Source organism: Saimiri boliviensis, chromosome 2, assembly GCF_048565385.1.
Source record: "Saimiri boliviensis isolate mSaiBol1 chromosome 2, mSaiBol1.pri, whole genome shotgun sequence".
Lineage (NCBI taxonomy): Eukaryota > Metazoa > Chordata > Mammalia > Primates > Cebidae > Saimiri > Saimiri boliviensis.
The window spans coordinates 206,160,866-206,170,702 of record NC_133450.1 but is presented as its reverse complement, the minus strand read 5'-3'; positions in this window follow the sequence as shown (position 1 = coordinate 206,170,702).

Sequence of the window (9,837 nt, the reverse complement as noted above, 5' to 3'; positions counted from 1 at the left end):
TAATTGAACATCGAGGCCCAGTGAAAAACATCTGTGTTAGGCTGATTTTCCCAAAGTATTTACATCCAAACTTTTTGAATTTGAATATTTGAGTTTTCTTTTTAAATTAGCAGTGAAAAAAGTAATGCATTTTTATTTTGAAGAAAACAAAATATCCAAATAATCATGTGGAAGAAAAATCCACCTGCCCCCACCCCAGAAAGAAAAACTGATAACACTTACCTGAGCTGTTTAGGGCTTTTCCCCCCAGGATCTGATATAATAGTCTGAGCCCAGATTGAGCCTTCTCCTGGGCATCTAGTCGAATCTCTCTGGGCATACAAGAACACTGCTCTCCAACTCCAAATTCTTTTTTTTTTTTTTTTTTTTTTCTGTTTGTTTTTTTTGAGATAAGGTCTCACTGTGTCACCCTGGCTGGAGTGCAGTGGTGCAATCATAGCTCATTGCAGCCCCGACCTGCCTAGCTCCAGTGATTCTCCCACCTCAGCCTCTTGAGTAGCTGAGACTACAGCACGTGCCACCTAGCTAAATTTTGTAATTTTTGTAAAAACAGGGTTTTGCCCTGGCTGATCTCGAACTCCTGGGCTCAAGCCATCCTCCCTCCTCAGCCTTCCAAAGTGCTGGGATTACAGATGTGAGCTTCTGCACCTGGCTATCAACCTCAAATTTTTTCTTAGGGGTCTTGGCAGAAAGCTGGGCACTCTCTCAAAGGGGGAAGGGCCCAGGCCTTCAGGTGTCAGAGAGTACTCTGAGGGCATCAGAACGGAACACAGGCAGTAGCTAAACTGAAATAGAAACATTACATCCCATGGCTCACAGGGGCTCTAGCATCTCTACTCTGAAGCTTCTCTAAGCAGTGGCTACACACAGGAGATAGAACCCTTTCCTTCTCAGCTGCTACTGCTTTAGCCCCTGAGCGGTAAGGGCAGCTAACAGCCCCAGAGCTACCCAGAGCAGTACAGAGTAGTGTCATCATCCAGTGGGAACACACTGTCACCCCAGATAGACAAATATTACACCATATGACTAGAGAGGACACAGAGTGAAATACAGTCATTGGTTTCATCCCAGCTATGCAGCTTACAGCTATGGGATCTTGGTCAGCTTACTTACATCTTCTGTGTCTGTTTTCTTATCTCTACAATAGAGGTGATAATCATATATCTACCTTAGAGGGCTACTTCAAAAATGAAATGAGATCTTGTCTGCAAAGTGTTTAGTTTGGGAGTCTGATATACACTAGGGGATAATAAGTGTTATTATATGTGTGAGGATCTGTAAATACACTTGTAGCAGGTTTCAGAATGTAAACTGTGTGAGGTTTTTTGGTGATGGGGGTGCTGCTTTCCTGGCATCAAAAGAAGTTTCCAGTGCATCCCAATGAGAGGGTGACAGCCTCATAACAGCATCTACCCACCCCTGGGGGTGGGGAGGGAAATAGGCCACGGTAATTAGAGATTGTGGTTAGAATTTGTTCCTTCTAAGGACTGGGGGTGGGGAACTATTAAACCTTACAGTGAAAACAAAGAAAACAGGAGGTGCTTTTTGTGTGAAGGCTAACAAGTAAAGAGGTTACATGGCCGGGAGTGGTGGCTCAGGCCTGTAAGCCCAGCACTTTGGAAGGCCAAGGCAGGAGGATCACTTGAGGAGTTCAAGACCAGCCTGGCCAACATGGTAAAACCCCATCACCCCATCTCTACTAAAAACACAAAAATTCGCTGGGCGTGGTGGCATACGCCTATAACCCTAGCTGCCAGGGAGGCTGAGGCACGAAAATCGCTTAAACTCAAGAGGCAGAGGTTGCAGTGAACTGAGATTACACCACTGCACTCCAGCCTGGGCAACAGAGGGAGACTCTGCCTCAAAAAAAAAAAAAAAAAAAGAAAAGAAAGAAAGAAAGAAAAAGAAAAACAACAAACAAAGAAAAGAGACTATGCAGGGCAGGGGGAGGAACAAGGGTTAAAATCCTTAGGGAAAGGTGGGGCTGGGGCAGGGTTGGGGGGGCTTCACTGGGTGTGGCCCTAGAGAAGTCATTGGCCCTACCAGGTCCATGATCTGGAAAACCCCCTACATCACCCGGGTTGCTTTCCGGCAGAGGCATCAGCAAATGCAAAGGGCTAAGGTGGGAGTGGATTTACTTTTATTCAGGTTCATCCGTTTCACCGTTTATGAGCCAAGTTGGACTGGAACTGGAGAAGTGCCCTTTCCCTATCTGTTCATCCAGCCTGCAGTACACATGTCTGGGATACACAAACTCCCCTGCTGTGGCTCTTCATCTTTATCAGACTTCAGAATCATTGGAAGACAGGGGATGGTCGAGCGGGGAAAGAGGAGGAGTTGTAAAACAGGCGCACTTTTCGGTAAGATTTTCAACCATTAAGTCTGGGGTGAAGCCAAGAAGCTGCATTTATGGCAGTCACCCCTTGACTCGTATGCAAAGGAGCCCCTTGACTGCCTCTAGAAACACTGCCCCGAGGCAGTGGCAGCCCTTTATTAGGTGGCATGTCAACAAATTCAAGGTGTGGAGATCAGCATCTTTTAAAAAAAGAAAGAAAAGGCTGGGCACAGTGGCTCATGCCTGTAATCTCAGCATTTTGGGAGGCTGAGGCGGGTGGAGCACCTGAGGTTAGGAGTTTGAGACCAGCCTGGCCAACATGGTGAAACTCAATCTCTACTATAAATATAAAAATTAGCCAGACGTGATATCATGCACCTGTAGTCCCAGCTACTTGGGAGGCTGAGGCAGGAGAATCACTTGAACCCATGAGGTGGAGGTTGCAGTGAGCCAAGGCTGTACCACTGCACTCCAGCCTGGGCGGTGGGCGACAGAGTGAGACAAGAAGGAAAGGAAGGAAGAAGGAAGGAAGGAAACAGAAAACATCCTCTTAGTAAGGTTTTTGTTATGTTTCAGTTACATATATATAGTTAAACAAAATGAATGGGAGGCCATTGTTTTGAACTGGGCTCCATACTAGGCCCCACCAGACCAGACCAAAACAAAATGGAGTCACTCATGCTAAATTTCCACTTCACCAAACCAAAACTAAGTTGTTTATCTGAACTTCCAAGAAATCAGAAGAGAAAAAGAGAGCATATTAAAAGTCCCAAACTATACAGATTTAGCTGGCATGATAAGGAAGTCCTCTCTGTTTTAACCCTAAAAAGAAAGTAACTTTGAAATGAGCAATCCTCTTTTTGTTCCTTATTTCTGTTTTTCTCAGTTCTTTTCTACCTACAATGCCCATCTCCTCTGCTCAGCTTATTGGAACATTGTTTTACAGAAGGAGACGTTGCCTGATTCTAGAAGTGCTAATAAAAGCCAATAAGATCATTTAACTACATTTGTTGTAATTTTGTCTTTGGCCTAAATATACATATATATATACACCCTGGAGAATGAATGTATTTCTTTATGAGGTCAAAAAAGTTTGAAAGCTGCTTAGAGCTCTTAGGGGACCTCTGGAGGCTTCATGGGCTTGGGCAGGGCTTGTACTTAAACTTCAGGCACTCAGAGCTAGGGAGAGAAGAATGGGCACCTTTGTTACATTTTAGTCATTCAACAGATTTATTGAGCCCCTACCTGTGTGCCAGGCCTTAGACACTGGGGACACAACAGTCAAGAAGAACAAAGGTCTACTTTTATGAACAAATAAAATACAACAAATGGATATGCAATATGTCAGTAGTGATAAGGGCTATGCAAAAGGTTCAAGTATTACAGGAAAGAGAGCATGATGGCGGTATGGAGGTGCTGGTATAGAAAGGATGGTGTAGAGGGCCTCTTGGACACGTGGCACTGGAAAAAGCAAGGCACAAAGACATCTGGGGAGGACCTTTCCAGACAGAGGACTAGCAAGTGCAAGACGTCTTTCTGTGCCATGAACTCTGCTCCTCCAATTTGCAAAGAACTTCACACGATTTACATTGTGTGAAAACCTGCTACAAATACACTTACAGGTCCTCACACATAGGATAAAGCATTCATTAGCTCCCACTGTATGACACAAGCTGGAATTTTATTTTATTTTATAAAATTGGGATTATGTGTACAACCTGCTCTCTAACCTGCCCTTTCACTTGCTGATTTAAACATTTGGTTTGGATCTTTTTTTAAAAAAAAAAATTTCTGTAGAGACCAGGGTCTTGCTGTGTTGCCTAGGCTGGTCTCAAACTTCTAGCCTCAAGTGATCCTCCTTCCTCAGTCTGCCAAACTGTTGAGATTACAGGTGTGAGCCACCGGGCCTGGCCTAACCTTTTCTATTTTAATGAACATTTTGAAAAGTCTTTTGGAAAGGACTATTCTTTCCCAGCCTTTACTTTTCCTCAGGCCTGCTCCTCGGTGGCAGGCCCAGCCTTTTCGGCCTGCCCGATGGGGCCCTGGCCTGGCCCTGCCCAGCCCCTTTCTGCCTGTGTCCGTTCTTCCTTCCTTCTCAGACTCTGATCCAACATCTCTGGTGTTGGGGCTGGAAGTCATCTGACTGGGGTTTGCATGGTTTCCAGGAATAGCAATAAGACTACCAACACTGAGGCTTCTTTTCCTCCTGGGGTGTTTTCACTGTACAACCAGCTTTAACCGTCGCTTTTAAGAGGGACTTGGCGGCCTGCCAGTGCAGACAAATTCAGATCACATGGGTCCTCTGTGATGAAGTCCAAGTCTCCCAGTGACAGAGTCCTCTCTGCTCAGGCCAGATTAGACTAGACGAGACCGGCTCTCTTTTCCAGAGGGCTCTTCAGCTCAGCCACTATGCAGGAGGGATGTTAGCAATCTGGGCAAGTCCAGGAGAGAACAACCAACTCAGACCATAAAGAGCCCAAATCTAGAATTATATGTAAATAAGGCGGGGCCGCAGGCTGCTGTGGTTTGAATGAGTCCCCCAAAGTTCACATGTTGAAAGCTGAATTCCCACTGTAACAGTGTTGATACGTAGGAGCTTTTTTTTTTTTTTTTAAATTATGCTTTAAGTTCTGGGGTACACGTGGAGAACGTGCAGGTTTGTTACATAGGTGTACATGTGCCATGGTGGTTTGCTGCCTCCATCCCCCCATCATCTACATTAGGTATTTCTCCTAATGTTAGCCCTCCCCAATACTCCCCCACCCCCTTGCTATCCCTCCCCTAACCCCTCATCCCCTAACAGGCGCTGGTGTGTGATGTTCCCCTCCCTGTGTCCATGTGTTCTCATTGTTCTCACCCACTTATGAGTGAGAACATGTGGTGTTTGGCTTTCTGTTCTTGTGTCAGTTTGCTGAGAATGATGGTTTCCAGCTTCATCCATGTCGCTGCAAAGAACCTGAACTCATCCTTTTTCATGGCTGCATAGTATTTCATGGTGCATATATGCCACATTTTCTTTATCCCATCTATCATTGATGGGCATTTGGGTTGGTTCCAAGTCTTTGCTATTGTGAACAGTGCCACAATTAACATAGGTGTACATATGTCTTTACAGTTGAATGTTTTATAATCCTTTGGGTATATACCCACTAATGGGATTTCTGGGTCAAATGATATTTCTAGTTCTAGATCCTTGAGGAATCTCCATTCTGTCTTCCACAATGGTTGAACTAATTTACACTGATAGGTGGGAGCTGTAAGAGGTGATTAGGTCATGAGGACTCTGCCCTCATGCATGGATTAATGATGTTATTGTGGGAGTGGGTTCCTGATAGAAGGATAAGTTTGTCCCCTTTCCCTCTCTAGCTCCTGCTCTCTCACCATGTGATGTCTTCCACCATGCCATAATGCAGCAAGAAGACCCTCACCAGTTGCAGACTCTCAATCTTGGACTTCCCAGTCTCCAACCATCAGCCAAATACATGTCTGTTCATAATAAATTACCCAGTCCATAGTATTCTGTTATAGCAGCACAAAATGGACTAAGACAAAGGCACTGGTAGTGTAAAGTTGAGGGAATGTGAAGTGAGGGGCCAGGAGAGGTCGATATGAAATCATGCTGCTTATACCCGTAACATTCTGTCTTGTGTCCTGTCTGTCACATTGTCTTTCCCTTTTAATGTTTACAAATATTCAGTGACCACCTACTATATGCTAGCTCTACACTGTTCAATACCATAGTCACTAGCCCCATGTGGCTATTTAAATTTAATTTTTTTTTTTTTTTTAAGAGATGGAGTTTCGCTCTTGTTACCCAGGCTGGAGTGCCATGGCGCGATCTCAGCTCACCGCAACCTCCGCCTCCTGGGTTCAGGCAATTCTCCTGCCTCAGCCTCCTGAGTAGCTGGGATTACAGGCACGCGCCACCATGCCCAGCTAATTTTTTGTATTTTTAGTAGAGACAGGGTTTCACCATGTTGACCGGGATGGTCTCGATCTCTTGACCTCGTGATCCACCCGCCTCGGCCTCCCAAAGTGCTGGGATTACAGGCTTGAGCCACCGCGCCTGGCCTAAATTTAAATTAATTAAAATACATAACATTTAAAATTGAGTTCTTCAGTTGGACTAACTATATTTCGTGCCCAATAGCTAGTAGGACTAGTGGCTAGTATATTGGACAATGCAGATATAGAACATTTCCATAATTGTAGAAAGTTCTATTGCAGTGCTGTGGCAGACCCTGGGTTAGACAGCAGCAATACAAGTGTAAATGAGACTTAGTCACTGCCTCTGTTGCTTGCAGTTGAGTGAGAGAGAGAAGTAAATGAAAAATTATACTATGTGGTAGAAAGTGTGAGGGCTTTAGAAGCACAGAAGAATAGTTAACCCAGTCTGGAGAAGGGGAGGAATGGTTAGATAAGACTTGGGGGGCAGAGAGGGAGATGGCCCCTAAGCTGAGGATAAATAAAGTCATATGCTGCACAACAACATTTTGATCAATGATGGACTGCATGTACCTGGTGGTCCCATAAGATTATGACACTGGCCAGGTGTGGTGGCCCACGCCTGTGACCTCCCAACACTTTGGGAGGCCGAGGCTGGCGGATTGGCTGAGCTCAGGAGTTCAAAACTACTCCGGGCAACATTGTGAAACCCGTCTCTACTAAAATACAAAAAAATTAGCCGGGTATAGTGGCACACACCTGTGATCTCGGCTACTCAGGAGGCTGAGGCAGGAGAATCACTTGAGTCTGGGAGGCAGAAGTTGCACTGAGCCAAGATCGTGCCACTGCACTCCAGCTTGGGCGACCGACTGAGACTCCATCTCAAAAAACAAAAGGATTATAACACTATTTTTACTGCATCTTTTCAATGTTTAGATGTACAAATACCATCGTGTTACAATTGCCTACAGCATTACGGTATAATGAGTACAGTAACATGCCGTACAGGTTTGTAGCCTAGGAGCAACAGGCTCACCATAAAGCCTAGGTGTATAGTAGTCATTACCATCGAGATTTGTGTAAGCACATCTATGATGCTCACACAAAGATGAAATTGCCTAACAATGCATTTCTCAGAACATATCCCCATTGTTTAGCAATGCATGATTGTGTTTAGCCAGACAAAGATGGGAAAGGAGATATAAGGGAAATGCTCTGGGCAGAGGGAACACCATGTGCACAGATTCAAAGGTGACAGCTAACACAAGGCAGGAAGCTGCAAGTAGTTTAGACCATTGAAACATATAGTGTGAGTGGCAGAGGTGGAAAATGAGGCTAAAGAAGTATACCAGGCTTTTTAGACCGAATGAAGGAATTTGAAATTCACCTTGGATATCAGTTATCTACTGCATCTAAAAAGCCATCCCGAAGCTTAGTGGCTTAAAATGACAACTTAAAAAAAACTCAGCTGGCTTGTTCTGATGGTTACTTACATGGTTGCAGTCATATGATAGTTCACCTTGGGCTGGATAGTCTAAAATAGTTTCACTCACATGTCTGGCATTTGGTGCTGGCTACTGGATGGGCCACGTCTCTTAAACAGACTAGGCTGGTCCTCTTCCCATGGTGGCAGTGTTTCAAAAGGATGGGAGCAGAAACTGCGAGGCCTTTTGAAGCTTAAACTCAGAAGTCCCATAATGTCACTTCTGTTGCATTCTGTCAGTCAAAACAAGTTTCAAAGCCAACCTTGATGGGAAAAGCTACAAAGAATTTGTGGTCATTTCTAATCCATCATTCTCTGATGTTGGCCTGAATCCAGGTGGTAGGTGGAGAGAAGTGAACAGATTTATAGTTTTATAATGTTGGGGAGGTGGAATTGAGAAGTCTCGGGGATTGTTCTTGAACAAGGAAGAGAGGGTAAAGTTACAAACGACTCCTACGTCCTTGGCGTGCGTGATTAGTGAATGGTAGTGCCCAGCACTTACAGGGAAAAGAAGGGGAACAGGTTTGGGGGGAAGATGATGTTTCCAGTATGAGTCATGTCAAGAAAGATGTTTTTTAAACAGCTGGTTGGAGATGGGCAGATGGCAGGTGGATATACAGGTGTGGCTCAGGGAGAGGCTACAGGTACAGGATTGGCTACAGGTACCAGTTTGGAAGTCTTTTGTGCCTTAAGCCTAAAGCATCTCCCCAGAGCAGGATCATCTTGGGGGGCAAAGATCTAGTAACTCAACTCTGCAGCTGCACTGAGCCTAACCCAGTGTCCCAGGACAAAGCAGTAAGTTTATCCAGGTTGCGGCTTGCCAGGCTGTTGTGGGGAAAAGGGACTAAGTTTGTAATGAGAGCCCTCAGCTCTAAACAAAAATCAGAGTTTCAAGTAGCATAGGGGTAGATACTTTCTCCTGCCAGAACGAAATCTCCCAACAATAGGTCACTAACTTTGAAAGTAATGAGTGCATCATCACAGATCAAGCAACAACTAGGGCTACAGATACCCCATCAAGGATGCAATGGAGGGGATGCCCTCCCTGGGTTGGAAAACAGACCCAATAGCCAGTCCATGGAGGCAAACGTCTCTCATCACTCCCACCCCCTCAAAGGCACCCAACTTTCAGAAAAGCCACAAATCTTCATCGAAGGCTCTTTTGCTAGGATATCAGCACTGCAGAGGCACCTACTAGGGTTCAAAATAAATGTTGGGGCCGGGCACGGAGGTTCATGCCTGTAATCCTAGTACTTTGGGGGGCCGTGGCAAGTGGATCACCTGAGGTCAGGAGTTTGAGACCAGCCTGGCCAACATGATGAAACCCCATCTCTACTAAAAATACAAATCCATCAGCCCGGTGTGGAGGCGTGCACCTGTAATCCCAGCTACTGGGAAGCTGAGGCAGGAGAATCGCTTGAACCCGAGAGGCGGAGGTTGCAGTGAGCCAAGATCGCACCAGTGCACTTCAGCCTGGGCAACAGAGCGAGACCCCGTTTCAAAAATAAATAAATAAATAAATAAATATTGGCTAGGGTCTCTGCCATTCATTCATTCATTCATTCAACAAACATTAAATAAGCCCCTACTATCTACCAAGCCCCACACTCTGCACCAGGAATACAGAGATGAATAGACTCTAGTCTGGAAGCAACGCGACTGCAGCTATAAAAACTGTTTGTTTCTACAACTGTCTTCCCATTTGGATCTCAAGAAGATACTGAGGGGTCTCTTCTTGCTATGGTACTAGGCTGTAACGGTTCGATGAAAAAAATAATGAAAGGAATACGGGAGTAAGTGGGGACCTGGGGAAGTGTCCGAAGGAGGAATTTCTAGTTGGAATCAGGGAAACGCCAAAGAAATACGGCAACACGTCTATCTGAGCAACTGATAATTTAAAAGATGATGTTTATTAAGTGCTTTCTCCGTAGCGACTACAAAGCTATTACCCGCTTTCCTTGGCCTGTTTAGATTCTCTGGCGGCGTGGTCTTGGGCACCAGCGTCCTCTCCTCTGGACCTCATCAGCGCATTGTTTGTTACACTGAGATAGTAGGACCCGGCGCTCAGTTCCGT